This window comes from Artibeus jamaicensis, unplaced genomic scaffold, assembly GCF_021234435.1.
Source record: "Artibeus jamaicensis isolate MK-2021 breed Jamaican fruit bat unplaced genomic scaffold, CSHL_Jam_final contig_354, whole genome shotgun sequence".
Lineage (NCBI taxonomy): Eukaryota > Metazoa > Chordata > Mammalia > Chiroptera > Phyllostomidae > Artibeus > Artibeus jamaicensis.
The window spans coordinates 41,456,327-41,470,653 of NW_026521803.1; positions in this window are offsets into that span (position 1 = coordinate 41,456,327).

Below are 14,327 nucleotides of genomic sequence, written 5' to 3' on the forward strand. Positions count from 1 at the left end.
TCTGAAAATGTCCAATGCCCTCTTTTTAGTAAAGCCCTCACAGCTTTATTGTGATGTAATTCATATACCATGAAATTTACCACTTACAGTATCCGATGTGGTCGTTTTCAGTAGTTTTTATATTCACAGTATTGTGCGGCCGTCGCGACTGTCTATCATTTTAAACCCCCAAGGAAAGCGTGTACATTAGTAGTCGCTGCTCGTTTCCTGTGCCCGTTTGATACTTTTCCCTTCCCAGCTGTAGACAAGCAATCTGTCGATTTGCCTATTTCACACTGCACAGCAATGCAGTCATAGAGTGTGTGCTCTTTTTAAACTCCTTCCACTCAGCGTAACATCTTCAATGTTTATCCACGTTATAACATGTATCAATGCCTTGTTCATGGTTACGGCTGAATAATTCTCAATTGTAAGGATAAACCCAATCTTGTTTACTTTTCGGTTGATGGACAGATTTGGCTTTTACGAATAGCACTCCTATGAATGTTAGTGTGCAAACTTCTGTGCAGATGTAGTTTTCATTTCTTTGGGGAACATCCCTAGGGATAGAACTTCCAAATCTCATGATAACTCTAGTTTAAGATTTCAAGGAAACGCCAGTTTTTTTTCAAAATTCTCTGCACCAGTTTATATTTTAACCAGCAATGTATGAGAATTCCAATTTCTCTGTATCCTTGCTAACACTTGTTTTTGAATGCCTTTTAGATTTTCGCCATTCTAGGAGTGTGCACGGGTTTGACCTTGGGTTTCCCTAATGACTAATTATATCGAGAGTATTTCCATGTGCTCTTGTGTATTGTGTTTATTTGCATAACTTCTTTGGACAACTCTCTTCAAATGTTTTCCCATGTTTTAATTGGGTTATGTGTCTTTTTATTGCTGAGTATTTGTAAGAATTATTTATATGTTCCAGGTAGAAGTCTCTTACCAGATATAATGATTGCAAATATTTTTCTTACTCTGTTCTGCTATTTTTGCACTTTTCTGATGATAGTCCTTAAAGTAAGATATTTTTAATTTTAGGAAAGTAAAATTATCTACCGTTTTCTCTCCTTGCTTCTGCCTTTTGGTATAGTTTCCAAGAACATAAGGTCATGAAAATTTGCTCCTTTGTTTTCTTATAAGAATTGTGTTAATTCAGCTCTTAGAGTTAAGTCTGTGATCGCTTTAATTTCCATGTACAGTGTGAGTCTAACTTCATTCTTTTTCATGTGTCTATTACATTATCTCAACAGCGTTGCCGAAGGACTAGTCCCATGCCCTCTTGAACTGACAATTGCATCATGGCAGATGAAAGTATGAGGTTCTCATATAAGAGTTTATATGTAGAGAATAGTGAACATAGAACCTAAGTAGAAAATAAGGTGGCTGTGACCAGTCTAGGCCTTTGTCTCCCCTGATCCAGTCCTTCCCTCACTTTTTTTTTAAATTGCAGTAGAGCTGAGCCTTAGCCATTATACTGCCCAGCTTGCTTGGCTCCCATGTCTGTTCCTAGTCAAAGGCAGCAAGAGAAGACCCTAACGGGAGAAAAGGACCAGCTCCCACTCAGTCCTGGGCAGGACCTCTGGCAGCAGTTACATCTTCTTTATGTTTCAGGTATTGATGGACAAACTGCCCTGATTCCAGCTTCTTCCTGGCCCTGGTAAGGCTGCAAACTACTCCCTCAGTCCACTATCACTTTGGCTCTCCCGCCCAGGGATGGCCGTGGAGAGGCTTCTTCCTTTTGTGAATTTCTAGGTTACCTCCTTGTCCCTAGTTTGGTGTTTTAGCTCTTCCAGGACCCCTGTGAGCAATGACTGGCACTGAAGTCTTTCTGTATAAGGTTCAAGGCCAGCCTTATGGATGGATAAAATTAAGTGCTATGAAACCAAGTTTATGGCTATAAAATTCTATAATCAAGCCCATTTTTTGGTACCTACATTCATTAGGTCTAACACTATTAAGTAATTATGCTATTAAGTGATTGTGAGCACATTAAAAATATATACAGTTGAAAGTCACAGACATTCCAGACCTGTGTCATTTGAGTTTTACTGAATGTATGTTTTTTAAGTGAATATTATATTGAGTGAATATCACATGCAAATTATTTTCTTTTTTAAATCATTGTTGAATTGCAGTTTCTCTTCTAAGGATAAACCTCTTCAGTTTAAAAGAAAATTTTTGACTTAGTTAAAATATATACATCAACTTTGATATGCACATTTCTCATGTCAAAATGTGCTGGCTTTAATAAAATTATATTTCACCATAATATTTGCATGTGTTATTTATAATATGCATTATAGATAAATTTATGTAATAAATAGCCACTTCATGTGATATTTAATATATTCAAATTATTACAGATTTAATAAAAAGTATACAAAGTGATTTTATTCACTTTTACTAATTTAATATGTTGCTCTTCTAAATCATCCTTAATTTTTATTTTTACATTAGATTTCTATATTAATTATATTAGAAATGTTAAAAAACAATTTTTCCCTATGAAATAATTTAGGTTAATATTTTGGTATTAAAATTATAAAAGAAAATGGTGATTATTATCACTATTATTATAAACTCTGTTATCTCAATTTGAAGCTTGAGTTCAAAATGTAAAACTACAGCCATTTTCCCTAAGGCTATATATTTTAATACAGGGTCACTATCACTTTTTTATTTTTCAGTTATAGTTGACATGCAATATTGTTTTATATTAGTTTCAGGTATACAGAATATTGGTTAGACATTTATATAACTTAAGGATTTTTCTTTTTCCCCCAGTAATTATTTTGTACACAACAGTAGGCAGCCTCAAAATTAATCATTGACAATTGATGTTTTAAAAATTGTTCTTAAAAACATCTTCATTACATGTGATCTTAAACATCCTCTGTGTGCATTGCAGAATGGGCATAGCAACTGACTTACCATTTAAATACTGCCTCTAATTTATGCCTTTGAAAATATGTTAGGAAAAAGAATAATTTTGAAGAAAGAAAGTGTATCTTTAATTCCCCCATCCATCTACCCAACTAGGATTTGGAGAAATTATTTTTTCAAAGGTATGACTCTCTGAAACATTTAAATGTATTTGATTTTATACTTTTAAATATAACCAGGAAAATATATAAGTGAAAGAAACTTAGCAGTGAGTCTTGCGGATATTTCTCACACCAGAACCTAAGTGTAACAATAATGGTACATTTGGAAAGCCACTACTGTTTTTTTTTTTCTTTTAATGGACCAAATGATCATTTTGCATTTGAATTTGCAGTTGATTAGAAATGCATTCAACTGTTCCTTTGGCGAATAAGCTCCAAAGAGATCAGGAAATAACTGCTTTAACAGTGCTAGTAGAGGTTTCATTTAACTCAATAATAGGTTTATAAACCATTAATTTTATAACTCAATCACATCTTACAAGGCACTCAGAGATTTTAACGAGGTGTTACCGCTGCATTTGGGCAGCCCACGGCCCCACCTCTGCCACCACACGGCCACCTTCCTTCATCTGTTCTCTCTCAGCCCCCTTACCTTACGTCAAAGGCTGTACAATACATTTGCTTTCTTTCCCCGTTTGAATCCTTTGGCCTGCCCCTGGAATTAGCAGTGCTAAAAAGTTATTGGCTACAGAAATCTCTGGAGCCCAGACTCTTCAGGTGCTTTTACAAGTGGGAGTCTCACTTATACATTTAATTTACATGTGGACAGACCTGAGTAGAGTCTCTGCTCCGGACTCATCTGCTTCCGCTTTTCCCATTGTGCGGTGTCTCTCAGTGAGTGGCATTTCTCCTTTTGTGATTTTTAACTGGATCTATTTGACTTTCACATGTAAGCCTCAAATGATGTCTTACTCTGACTAGAAGAGTTTTACTTTTGTTTCTCGCTCTGCTTAGAATAGTTTTCATTAAATTTTGAGCTAGTTGCGCTTTCAAAAATATTTACTAATCATCAAATACTTAATACTCCAGTCTGAGTCACTGGAGACAAAATTTCAAAAGAAAATTGTGATAGCTTTTTGTATCATAGAACTTAAATCCTAATATTTGCATAATAGCATAAACAACAAATTTCACAATAGCTAAGTTAAGCGCAAGCCTCCACAGTGCTATGAACAAGAGATGAATGGTAATTTAGGTCTATGATGCTTACCCTGGAAAGGTCAAGGCTAGAGGAGTGATATCCCTGAAGAGTGATGATTGAGTGAAATTCTAAAGGAAGAAGAGGAAGTAACTAGAGAAAGTGGGAAAAGTCATTTCAGGAAGAGGAAATGAAAGGCCAAAGGGCAGAAGGCCAGAGCCCTCAAAATGCTTTGTGTAACTACAGCACAAAAATGAGGACAATTTCATGCACTGTGATGCTACTCAGGGCCAGGACCTGAGGGCCTTGTGGGCCATGTTTAGTGTTTCGGTCTGTGGGAGCAAAGAAAGGCATTAGATAGGGAGGCACTTGATAAGGCTTGAACTTGCAGGAGCTCAGCCTGGCAGAGCTACAATGGGTGTGAGACGGTTTCCCACCATCTGAGTGGGAAATAATGGTGACTTGACCAGAACAGGGGCAGTTTCCATGGATGAATGCAGATGGATTCTAGGAAATAAATTTGCAGGACCTGGCATTAGAGCACAAATCAGAAGAGACTTAGTGGGGAGGGGGTGACAGAATACTCCCCAGTCCCCAGCTGAATAAATGCCATTCACTGTGACAGGCATGGAGAGGAAGACACAAGAGCAATACCGAGTTAGGTCTTTCTTCATGCTTCCTCAGGCAAGGGGCGGCCATTGATTTGATGATTATTTAATTCAAATTTTTTTCAGGTTGTACTTTTGTGCCCATTCAGGTTAGGGTCATATAACCATGTGTTTCCACAATACCTTGCAGTTTGTCATAGTTCAAGGAATATTTGTCAATTATATCAGAGAGGTGATTGGAATTAAGAATTAAGAATTCTAACTTGGGAATCTGACATGTATAACAGTGATCTGCAGAAAGTCACACAACTAAATGGTTTAAATGGAACTTAAATATAATGTGTATATTTTATGGCATGTAGGGCATGGTCGTTTTTCTGTATTTTCTTTTATAGGCTGGAAACTTAACTTTTTCTAGTTCTTTACGGAGCTACATGTTTTTTTTTTTACCTGTATTAGCAAATACCTTTTGCTCAGAATCCTCTCTCTGTCTCATATTAGAGTTCTGCTGGATGCTGTGGTTGGCTGAATAATATTCCCAAATATAGCCCTGTCCTAATCCAAAAACCTGTGAATGGTCACCTTGCATAGCAGCAGGCAGAGGGCCAACTTTTTTGGTGCTCTTTAGCTTGACCGACTTCTCTAGCAGAAGGGCAAAGTCAGTGAGGATCAAGATACTGCCAGAAATGACAAAGGCTACATTTAGCCAGAATGGAAATGCCCGTGTAGAAACCAAAAGAGAGCTCTCACTGCAGGTAACCATAGCATCACATGAACCAGGCGTGACAGGGAAGACACCAGCACAGCCCCTTTGATCGGGGCCCTGTGATCGAAGTCCTCCCTGTTGACCCACTGTCTCCAAGTGGAGCAGCAAACATGTGTTTACTAAACACGAACTCTTCTCATCCCCTGCATATTATCTCACTTCCCGCTGAAGGTCCAGACATTTACCTCCTTCTCCATAATCCGCAATGACGTATATACCTCACTTTGCATTACTTTGGAATTTTCATGCGTATGTGAATTCCCCATGCACACACATTACATTTGATTTTCTCCTGTTAATCTGCCATATTTCATTTTAATGATTCAACCAGCCATAAGGACCCAGAGAAAAGGGTGAACTCTCCCTTCCCCCGTATCTTCCAGTATCTCATTATTGTTCTAACCAAGCTAGAATTGCTGAGGGGTATACTCTTCTTTGGGGTTTTTCTCACATGTGCTCTCTAAGTTATTACCTTATAAACATCTCCTTCTTCACCCTATACATCTCCAGTTCATCCAAAATATTTTTCCATAAAACTCTTTTTTTAATTCAAGTACAGTTTCGCAGAGCAATTATGTTGTTTTTATCCAGCATCTCAGTTTAAATCTTCCATAGAAACAGAAGTCTAGGACATTTGGATAATATAAGGGTGTTTATCATAGCATTATTTGTAGAGGAAAAAACTGAAAATGATAAGGGTCCATTAATAAATTTGTTTAATAAATGTGACCCATTCAGACAGCGGAAAATTAAACAGTCACTACAAACAATGCTTTGAACTAATCAGCTGACTGGGTGGCAGGGGCGGGGGGCATTTCATAAAGTATTAAGTGAGAAAAACAAGAGGTAGCAAAGTGCACATACAGTATGTTCTCACAGTTATAAGACAATGCCAAAAATAACCTCATACGCAAGCCAGTACATTTCCTCATGTGCTTGCATGAGTATTGGAGAAGACGTGAAAGGCCACAGCACACAGGTGTTTGTTGTTGGTGGTGGTTTGTTTTTTGTTTTTTTAAATTGATTAGGTGTCTGGCGGAAAGCTGGACAGCTGTAAATAGGTAGGTGGTAGGACAAACGGAAGGAAGGATGTTCCAACTTTAGGCTTTTCTTGTCATTCCCACAGCACATAACACACAGAAAAATGGTTACGTATACAGGGCATCATATTTAAGTGAACTGTGGAGGGAAAGAATTCTACCCGCAGTGTTATAAATGTGTGCTTATTGACCATGAGCACAGCGACATACTGCATGGAGACAAGGATAAGTGTCGACTAATTGGATTTTAAAATATAAATGGTCTGAAATATATTCTTACATCCTAGTTCAAAATTGGCATGTATAATGAGTTATTTTCTTACAAAAATAACATTACCACTCGGCCAAATAATTTTGTTGTGGGAAGGAATCCCTTAGGGGCCAATTAGTTTTGCCCTGTTGGATGGTGGAAAATTTTTACCACGAGGCTGGGACAGTCCCGACTTTTTCACTGACATTAGGCACAGGGGACAATTTGCAAAAGCACAAAACTTGAAACCAGTCCTTTCCTACGCGATGAAGGGAAGGAGATGGCAGGAGAGACAGGAAAAGGGAATGGACGCCAACCCACTGAGGCGAAGCTACGGGCCAATGATTACTGATTGAGAACCTCAGGTGTGTTGGCCAGTGTCTTCAAGAGAAAAATGTGTATTATCTCCTTTGATCCTGCTCCCAAATAAGAGTGGGAATTAATACTATTTTCTTACCTATTTTGTAGATGAAGAGATGGAACTACTTAGCTTAAGTAACTTGCCATTCTTCACGGTCAGTAAGGACAGGGTTCTCAGGCTGTTGATTCTAGAATCTGTGAATTTGACCACTACACCACAGAGTAAAAGATACTGCCAGTATTCCTTTTGTGTGTTTTCTAAGCTGCTCTTGTAAATTTTAAACTAGTTTATTGGATTTTGAAGTTTATGCCTTTGGGGTTTTCGATAGGTCCCATGGCGTTTTCGCAGGCACACGCCATGTGTTTACTCCACACGCTCCTCCCTCACCTCCAGCAGTAACCAGTCTGTCCGTGACACTCTTTCTCGTTTTGTTTTTAAATTGTAAGTGGTTAGAGTTGATAGGCTTTCTTTATAACTTGCTTTCATCCTGCAGGAAGCCAGCCCTGGGAATCCTAGAGAAAATATAGAAACCCAGTGGAGACTCATACCTGGGAGCAGTCCGGGTCTTGGGGTGCTTCTAGAGGAACACGGTTCCTATTACAGCCCCGTAGGGGAGGGACCTAGTGGTCAGGGGGCTGATGGAGGGCACGTGGGTGGCTAGACAGGTGGATACCCATATGTGGGAGAAAAGGATTCTGGATAAACAAAGGGGACACAGTATTTTGCATGCTTTCCAAAGGTTAACTCTCACATTTCCCCAGACTGGATCTTCACCCATTATTAAGCTACTGAATTGATGGACCCGGACATAGAAAACCAAACTGATAAAACTGAATGGTATCTCTGTCCAGGAGTCCTTTGGGTACATTTTGGAGGTTTAGAATTTCTACATGAAGATGAAAAATCACACCTTTTTTTTCTCATCCCATTCCATCCAGTCCTAAGGAAATTTATGCAAAACAACATCTGCTTTCTCCCACATCAGAAAGTCAAATGACAGAAACGTTGCAATTAAGGCTTTTAATTCCTCCTTGTTCAAAAGCAATAATTAATTTCAAAAAAAAAAACCAAACATGACCCTTGTATCAAATTTCTCAGTGGTACAATACATCGCTTTTATCTCTCAGGAACATCACACTTCTTTTGAGAGAATCTGTTGCTTCCAAAAGAAAAAAAATACTTTGGGACATCATCAGTTGAGTCGTTTGTTAGTCATCGTTTTTACTAATTTTTTTTTCCTTTAGTCCCACTGTTAGCGTAGGTAGCTAGTTAGGTATTAGCAAAAGAAAAGGGATCTAAACTGATTATGCCTCACCAAGTCTGGAAGCCACAGCTTCCAGACACACCAGGAGACAACAACTTCTGCAGCAGGCAGGAAAGACCAGCTTCCCCATCTCCGTGGGGGACAGGGGCCTGCACTACCAGGAGGAGGGATAAACAGTAACAGGGCAATTCCTATGCCGGCCCATGTGTAGTAGAAGCCAAGGCGCAGCGGGGAGAGGTGAGTATACACCCAATAAAATCCAAAGGATGGAGCAGAACTTCGGGGCATGCGCAGTAGGATCCAAAGGGCCACCATAAGTGGAGGGGTCTAACCTGGGAAAATCTGAGAAAAAGTATCGGGTAGGATGAGGGTGTGGAGCTCCAGAAGATGCAGTAAAGGCATTGGGCAGGGTAAGGGCCCAGTACAAGCCTCTGAAAAATTAGGCGGGGGGAAATGGGTTAGTTTAAAAGGAAGCCTGCTCTCTCCCAAGCCCAAGGAAATGTAATCAAAGCTTAACAAAGACCTGGGCTCTCGCTCTCTTTCTCAGTCTCCTGTGCTGCCGCTTGGGCCTACGTGTAGCGCTACTCGCAGCCCGGGAACGAGGGGGCCTGGGCAGCAGACATGCGCATGGGGAGATGGGTACAGAGCAGTTCTGCATCTGGGCCCGGCCCCGCCTCCTGGGCTTGGTGGGGACCAGTGTGGGCCTGCGGCCTCAGAGGAGGCTGGGCTTCCTCGGCCAAAGCTGAGCCAGCTGGCTGTGGGTAGGCAGTGTGGCGGCCTCTTCAGGGGCATCCGTGCCCTGCATGTCCTCCCCAGAAATCTTGCTACTACACCTCAAATCCAGTCCTATGCGTGTGTCCTTGAACTGTGTTCCCTGAGATACCATGGAAGAACCTTATTTTCCTCCGATGACACTACCTCCATTCACTCATAAAATATCATTTATTTAACATTCAAAACGTCCCTTATTCATCTACCAGCTACTCTTTTTTTTTTCTTCCAGAAACCCTGGGAAGTCACAGTAGCCTCCCACTGTTCTTGCTACCTCTCATCTTTTCCTATTCCAGGTCTGCGTTCCCAGAACAGAGAGCTGGCTGCCAGATTAATTTCCTGAAACCCATAACTTATTATACCCTTTCATTGCTCAAAAGTATTTAATGTCTCCCCATTGCCTATAGAACGATGGCCATATATGTTCATCATTCTCGTGTGCTCTGAACCCCAAAACCTATTGCAATGGTTTTCTCATTATTTGGCCATTATGTAGCACAGACACTCGTCCTACTGAACTCCAAGCTATTTTGAATTCAAAGTGAAATTTTCCTGTCTGTGTGCATTTTCTCCTGCTGTTCTTTTTGTCTGGAATATCTTTTTATTTTTTTCCCCTTAAACTGTAATGCAAACTCTTCCCTCTCTCTAACTCAAATGTCACATTTACCATGAACTTTAATTTACATTTCTAAACTGAAAATACAGACTCTTCCTTTGAATTCCCCTGTGCCTCAATCCTAACTCATTCTAGTGCCTAGCTCTAGTTTGGATTATAATTAGTTTCTATTTCTGTATACATTATTCAGAAATGTATTATAATTTCTTATGTTTACACAGGATATCCTGAGAGCTTGAAGAAAATACAACTTACAAATTTGCTTTATTCCTTTGAATCCCAAGCCAAAATTCTTGTGCATGTAATCAGTCAGTATTTAGTGAGAAACTGGATTAATCAAGCAGGTGAACACACTGCCTTGTAACTACACAGTATACCAAATAGTTTCACTGACTGCAAAGATAATGGATTTGCCTCAGTTTTTGTACAACAGACAAAACACAGAAGTCCACTCCTCCATACTCACTCTGCTAGGGTTTCTCATCATGGGTCCTGGAAGGAAAATTGCATCGACCAAGAACCTAAGAGTTTTGACCTCAGCCCTTTGCTACACAGCTGCCTGGGTAAAGTGCAAGGCCACATTCCAGGCTGACTGAAATCTCTCCTAACAGCCACCCCCACACACCAGTGGCTGTCATGAGCATGATGTCTGATGTCCTTGAGTCAAACCCATTATTTAATTATGGCTTAATCAAATTTGTGTCTTTCACACATACTACATACATTGGCCCACAATGCTGTCTCAATTTGGAGACTGCAGGCCTGTTTTCTGGGGTTTTTATGTTTGTATACGAAGAGAAGTGATTAGTATTCAGCATGGCATATATTAACACATTCCAAGGGGACATCCTCCCTCATTTGGAACTAGAAAATTTGGTGGGAATTTGCTTTGGAGTTTGTGTTACACATTTACACCCTCAGCTCTCCACACCTCAAGTCCTGGGCAGCAGAGATGTGTATACAAAGACCAGTAAAGGGTGAAGGAGAGTTGGAATATCAGTCTGAGCAATAGGGGGTGGGTGTAGATATACTATTAGGGAGGATCCTTGCAGATTATTTTTTCCCTAAATAGCTTAGATTCCTTTTCAGTCAATGGGGAGCTTATTGTCCTTGGTCTTATATTTTCTTTCTCCTCTTGTATCACGAGAGACTGAACAAAACTCTGGAATTATTGGAAATGTCCCAAGTATTGTCATTCCTCCTCAAGGCTGGATTTTATCCCAGTCCAGAAACTAGTGGGCATTTCCATCTTGGGGACCTTGGACAACAGCAACCAGTCCCCTGCAGGCTCCCGTCCTGCCCCTACCTTGTCCTTCCTTTCTCTCTCCCTCCCTTCTTTCCATCAGTGAAAATTTATGTGCCCTTCAAATGTACCCAGTACTTCGCTATTCACGTGGTACAGAAAATAAAAGAGACACCCTTGGATTTTAAAAAAATACAGCCTGAAAAGGAAAAATAACCTCCTAGCTAATTACCTGGTAAAAACAAGTTACAATTAGGCTGCTGGCATCTCAGATGAAGGTGTTGTCTAAGAAACAGTCCCCAGGGACCTGAATTTATTTACCAAGGAGAACTTGAGCTTATTCTCCAATAGGAGAATGTGAGAGCCCACGGTTTCTTTCCAGCTAAGGTCACACTAAGATCACTTGGTATGTGTATATACATGTATGATATTTGCATATATGATGTTTGGAATGCATATGCATATTAAGAATCTCTATAACTACATAAGTGTGGAGTCACATACTTCTACATGCACATGCAGTTTCATGTATATAGGTAATGTGTGTATATGTGTGTGGGTACAAGCTAAGTAGCAGATCTGGGTAAATAATACCATCAGATAAGAGCTGCATTTGCAATTAATACTCTTACGGTAAACTGCATTTTAAAATGCCATGTCTTTAAAAGCCTATTATGGTAACAAATCACCTATGGTGATAAGTGTTTTCTCCTCTAAAAAGTCGAGTTGCTCTTAGATAGGATGGATAACAAACCAAGGCAGGGAGGAGGCAGGAGACGCGTCTCACCCGCTGAATCAGCATCCTGAGCCCAGTCGGATAACACTGCCGAGTGTTCCAACAGCACAGGAAACACACCAGGCTAACACGGGAGGAGGGCAGTCCTCCAAATTCTGTGGATCATTCCCACTTTCTGGGAAACAAAGCCTTTGAAGCTGTGCATTCATCCCAAGGCCTGAAAGGCCGGAAAGGGCCCACAGAACCCGACGGAAGTAACCCATTCACACCTTTAAGCATTCACACCACCACCGATGCCGCCGAAAGCTGGCGCCACCTTTACCTGTCAATGAATATGTAATTTTTCACCCTGTCCTGCCAATTATCTAAGTCCTCAGAACAAAAGACTCTCAGCCTTGGCACTCTCAGCTCTCTGGCTGCCCAGCCTTTGGTCACAGTTATCCTGCTTTGCCCTGAGCCAATGCCTTTCACATGCCCTTCCCCGCACCTTAGGTAGACCCAGTCTTTTCCAGCAGAATGGAGGATCACCAATAAACTCTGCTTGCACACGAATAGACTCACCGATCTGTAATTCTTTACTGCAATGATAAGAATCGAGTTTCTGGGAGTTTTTCCCATAACGTTGTCATTGATAATAGAAATCCCCTAAGTCTATTTCCAGTTACAGAGGATCCTGGGAGGGAATGCACCATTAAGATGTATGTTAGAATCCTGCATTTTAATTTTCAAAAATAGGCAGACACTGACACTGTTAGTAAGTTCGAAGAATTTTTATGCCCTGATGAGTAGGACTTCCTGAACAGCCCTGCTTCTTTGTCAGTTTCTCTAATTTTTTTAAAAAGCTGGATTTCATATGTGACAACATTTAAGCTCACATGAGTCAATATATTTTCTTTTTCCTATTCTAATTTAACTTTCTTTCTGGTTCTCTGATGACAAGAGTCTGATTAACATTCCTCTTGTTCCATAATGCCTCACATCTCACAATTCTCCATCATATTCAAGTGTTGCCAGTAGACTAAAGTATTTCTAACACACACACTGTACTCGCAGAGTACACATGTCACATCACAGCGACTTGGGACTATCCTGCCTGCATCTTTTGGAACCTCCGTTATTAGCGCCCGCAAATTACTTGGGTGCAACTGGTACTCGTGGACACCTCATGTGCCTGTAGCCGATTGGCTTGGGGAGTGCATGCACACCTCATGCACCTGTAGCCGATTGGCTTGGGGAGCGCATGCACACCTCATTTACCTGTAGCCGATTGGCTTTGTGGAGCGCACAGGTTCCTGTAATCAATGCAATGTTTTTAGCTAGAAGCCAGGTGTAAGGTTCCCAACATCTGCTCCCCTTTTTATTACTTTGAGGGCGAGGAGAATGTAGATAGGGTAGACTTTAACCGGCTGGGGGAGGCAGAGGCCTGACTCCTCCTGGGCTCATTCTGAGCTTTAGGGTACCTTTGGGAGGAGAGGAGTTGGGTACCAACCTCTTTGCAAGTCAGCTTACCTCTCAGGAGACTCGAAGTGGCCGTATGTACAGGCCTCTCCTTGCAGTGCTTTGCCTTGCACCCAGCGGTGTCTATCACAGCTACTTGGCTGTGAAGCATACCTTCGAGGGTTATGCTGCTCCCGCAGGAGGGGAACCTGGCAGGAATCGTGGGCTAGCACCCCAGCGGCTGTACGGCTCAGAGTACGCTCCATGTTTCAGCATTTCTAATTGTTGATAGTGCACCTGAATAGGCCTTCCTAGTACACTGTTAAGTTGGTCTTTGACTAAGTTGGTTATACCTCTAAGAATCCAGGGGCAAAGGAGAGGATGAGGGGTGATAGAAACTAAAGGTCCTAAGAGCGGAAAGAGGTAGGGAGAATTCCGTTAAGTCCACCCCAAAAGGGGGTGTTCGGAAAGTTCTTTTCTTCTTTTTTTCCAAGTCTTCTTGTAACTGTTTTATCTTGTCTCGGACGATGCCTGGTTTGTTGGCATAGAAGCAGCAGTGTTCCTGTAAAGCCAAACAGAGAGACCTCCCTGTTCTGCAGTAAGTAAATCTAGACCTCGTCTGTTTTGAAGGACAACTTCTGTTAGGGAGTCTACTTGGTCTTGGATGTCACTAATGGTACTTGACAGAGCCTGGACATCATCAATTAGTTGTTTAGAGAGCTTTGTGTATGAATGGACTTCGACTCCCAATCCTGCAGTCCCTGTGGCAACTGCTCCAGAGACGCCTAATCCAACTAATAAGGGTATGAATGTTAATGCTCTTTTTGTCGCCCCACAATATGGTCTAAGCTGGGAATGGGGACAGGCTCGTCTCCGGGGGAGAACATCTATATCTGGTAGTAAGGTAGCCAAGACACATAGCCGGTCCAGTTAGCGGGCAAGGCTGAAAAGGCCAGGTTGTTTCCACAAACGAATATTTGTCCATGACCTGGGCAAAGGGGGTTACTATAATTGGTTATGCTTCTACAACTAGTAAATTCTATAAAGCCGACGGGAATGTCAAAGCTATTATTTTGAGCTATCCCTTGTAAGCACGGGGAAGGTGGGAATATTGTAGGTTGGACTCTAAAAGGTAAACTAGGGTTACATTGTAGCTGTGATTTATTA